Here is a 4,213-nt window from a genome sequence, read left to right on the forward strand (position 1 = left end):
TGGAAGAAGCCATGGGGAAATGCTACTTACCTGGTTTATTTTCCCTAGCTTGTTCAACTTGCATTTTAGTTTTTTAATTTATTATAATTTATTCAGATCACATCCGGATTGTTATCCTTTCACTTCTATCTTCCTGTTCCCACCCCCTGTCTCTTTTGTCCTATTCCCCTCACCTAGACCTCTGACAGAAGGGGGCCTCCTCCCCCACCATATGACCACAGATGATCAGATGTCATCCAGATGGCCGGCATCCCCTTCTGTGTGCCTGTAGGGTCTCCCCATCAAAGGGAAGTGATCAAATCAGGGGTCTGTTCCCCAGCTTGCTTATATAGCCAGGCTCACTTGCATAGGGATGGCACCACCCACAGTGGGCTATGTCCTCCTACATCAATTTAGCAATTAAGAAAATGCCCCACAGGCATACAGAGGTCAATCTAGTTGAAGGAATTCCTCAACTGAGTTCCTCCTCTTTCCAAGTGACTCTCGACAGCTGTAGCTTTGACAACTAAAGAGTCAAATATCTTTGCTTGATTAAAATATATGTATGCCCAGAGAGCACAACAAAGTCTATTTTCAAGAGGGAGAGAGACTTTATATTTAATTAAATCTCAGTGCAAAATGCATTCATTATCATTGCTACTTTTAGCATGGTATAGGTTGAGTGTCCATTATCAGAAATGCTTAGAACTAAAGGCGTCATGATTTTAGATCTTTTTCAGATTTGGGGCTTAATCACAATATTCATTTATGTTTTATATAGCCTGTACACACAGCATAAAGGCAATTTAAATAATAATTGGGATACACTGGACCATCAAACCTGTGATGTCATATTAATACTTGCTTAACCTTGGGTTTTGGATAACATCAGATCTCATATTTTGGAATGAGGGTACTTCGTTTATGTAAAAACTACTAGCGATTGCAATAAGGCAAGAAAAATTAATGTGAAAGAGGGATGAGATAAAAAACAGTATTAATGGACGATGGAAGACTCACCTACAGTGAGAAGCCAATAAAGTCACCAGCGAAAACTATTAGAACTAATAAAAAGGTTAAACATTTGTACTTGTATCTTAGCGTGGTTGTTGTTGCTGTGATAGACACCAAGACCGAAAACAACTAGGAGAAGAAAGGATTTATGGCATCTTACACAGCAGCAGTTCTCAATCTGTACTTATCCTGCATATTATATACGCATATGATGACTCATAACCCTGGTTAATTTACAGTTAGGAAGGAGCCACAAAATCATTTTATGGTTGGGGGGGTCACCATAACACGAGGAACTGTATTAAAGGGTCTAAACATCAGGAAGGTTTAGAACCATTGATCTTACATCTTACAGTCCAGGATAAAGAGAATTCAGGGGAGAAACTTGAGGCAGGAATTGAAACAGAGTCCATGGAGGAAGTTTTCTTACTAACTTACTCCCCATGGCTGGCTCAGCTTGCTTTCTTATACCATCCAGGGTCACCAGCCCAGGAGTGGTCCTGCCCTCCTATAGCGTGGACCTTCGCACAGCAATCATTAATCAAGCCATGCCTGTAGTCCAATCTGATGAAGGCACCTGCTCAGTTGAGGCTCCTCTTTCCAGGTATGTCTAGCTTCTGTTTAGTTGATAAGCTAACCAGGGCAACAGGAAATAACTATTTTATATAAATCAGCACTATATTATTTCTGAAAAATCCAAATATTTTATATATATATGTATATATATATAACACTATTAAAACAACAATAAAACTAGGATTCGTTTTTAAAAATCAAAAAATTTTCTAAAAGGTTAAAAATGAAGAAATGTGTCTTTCTCACGCATGGAAAATACTTATAAAGCTGTCAATTATCCCCAATTCATCTATAAATTCTTTGTACATATGAGTTGGATTTTATTAAAAAATTTGGGGAGTGGGGACAAAATAAAATTTCCCAAAATGTTCATCAAAAAATATGTCTGCCAATGCCTACGTTCTAGAAAAAAAAAAGTTAGGGCAGGTGTGTTACTCAATAGGAAAATATGAAAACTCTACCAATCCATACTGGAGGAGTGTATCAGTCAGCTCTGTGTCATCATAACAAAGTGCCTGGGCAGATTGCTTAGGAAGAAAAGAGGTATGTTCAACTAACAGTTCCGGTGATTCAAGGTCCAGCACCAGCTAAGCTCTTAAGAAGATACCATGGGGGAGCAGTCAAAGAGGGTGGGAGGAATGGCATGATCTAGGTGGAGAAGGTGCCACTTGCTCCAGAGAGCAGCCTTCCCTTCCAAGGGTAGTGTTCCTGGGACCTCTCATGACCCCACTTCCTTCCTTTTTCCTCTTGGGGTGCATATGTGCTTCATCTGCATGTTGAGAAACACATTGCAAGCACGCATGGTATGCATGGAGGCCAGAAGAGGGTATTCAGTCTCCTAAAACTGGGGTTACCGATGGTTGGGAGACACAACATGAGGGTTGGTAACTGAACCAGAGTCCACTGTAAGAGCAGAAAATGATCTCAATGGCTGAGCCATTTCTTAAGCCTCCAGCCTCCCACTAAAAGATTTCTTAAGCCTCCAGCCTCCCACTAAAAGATTTCACACCACCTTCTGCACCACCACTCTGGGGATGAAGGCCCCAACACACAGACCTTTGTGAAAGACACATTTCAACCATGTACAGAACATACCTAGTAGCAATAAAAGCAAGGCGAGGAACAAAGAGGGCAATTCAATGGTACCAAGTTCTAAAACCTCTAGTTGTGTTTATTTTATACTTATAAAACTATATTGCTTATTATATGCTGTTTTTAATATATATTTTATATATAAATTGTAAAGAAAAATATTCTGGAGAAATAAAATAATATTAACAAAAGAAATAGGCAATGTATTTATATTTTGGAGTGAAAAGAGATTTACTAATTAACAGTTCAAAAAGCACCAATCACAGGGTGATAAGACAATCAATCTGAATACCAAAATATTTGCTCAAAGACCCCTCTGCCCTTGTCCACATTAACAAGTCATGAAGGGATTAAGAAAAGGCATTTACAGCAATAAAGAACTCCTAGATGTTAGCATCTAGGATGATCAGATAACACTGGCAAATCGGCCACAGCACATGAGAACCCAATAGAATGACGGGGGAAAAACAGACTCCATGGCCCTCAAGCCTGAGAAGACAGTGGAAACTTCCCAGGACAACAACAGCAGCAGTGACTGCAGCAGTTGATACTGTTCCTGTTAGTGATGGCTCCACGCTTACCGCAACACAACAAACACTTTTCATTGACTCGCTTAAATCCTACACCAAACCCACCAGGTAGTTACCACACCCACTTTACAGAGGCAAAAGCTGAGCCAGGGTATTTGATGGGTATTAGTTACTTTTTTCATTGCTGGAGAAAGACCTGACAAAAGCAACTTAAGGAAGAAAAAGTTCCCCTCAGCTCACAGTTCCCCAGGGGACACAGTCCATCGTGTAGGTGGGGAAGTCATGATGGAAGGGGCTTGAGGCTGCTGGTCACATTGCATCCAGATTCAGCAAACAGAATGCTGGTGCTCTCCTTTCCTCTTTTTTATCCTTTCTGAGATGCAGGGCCTTAGAATGGAGCTGCTCACATATGGGGTGGGGAGGTCATAGAATGGTGCTGCTCACACATAGGGTGGGAGCCATAGAATTCTGATGCTCACATGTGGGGGAGCCATAGAATGGTGCTGTTCACACATGGGGTGGAAGCCTTAGAATGGTGACGCTCACATATGGAGTGTGAGCAGTCTTTCCACATGATTTAACCTAACCTGGAAAATACATCACAGATATGCCCAGAAATGTGTTCCATGGTATGGTGGTTGGGGGTGGGGCCTCACTATGCAGATCAGGCTAGACCCCACAGGAGTGCTGGGATTAAAGACGTGCCACCACACCTAGCATGGTGATTGTTTTAATTGTCAATGTGACACAATGGAGAGTCACTTAACTCAATGAGGGATTTTCTAGATCATGTGGGCATGCTCTGTGGGCATATCTAGGGGGATGGGTATCTTGATTACATTGATTGATGTGACAAGACCCAGCCTAAAGGTGGACTGTGCATTCCCTGGGGTTGGATCCTGAGCCATATAAAGGTTAAAAAGAAAAAGGAGGCTGGGCAGGAGGCCCATTCTCCCTCTTCTCTGGACTGACTGGAACTAGCTCATTCCTGCCTTGCCTCCCCTGCAGTGATGGAGCTGGGC

This window comes from Acomys russatus, chromosome 13 (genome assembly GCF_903995435.1).
Source record: "Acomys russatus chromosome 13, mAcoRus1.1, whole genome shotgun sequence".
NCBI lineage: Eukaryota > Metazoa > Chordata > Mammalia > Rodentia > Muridae > Acomys > Acomys russatus.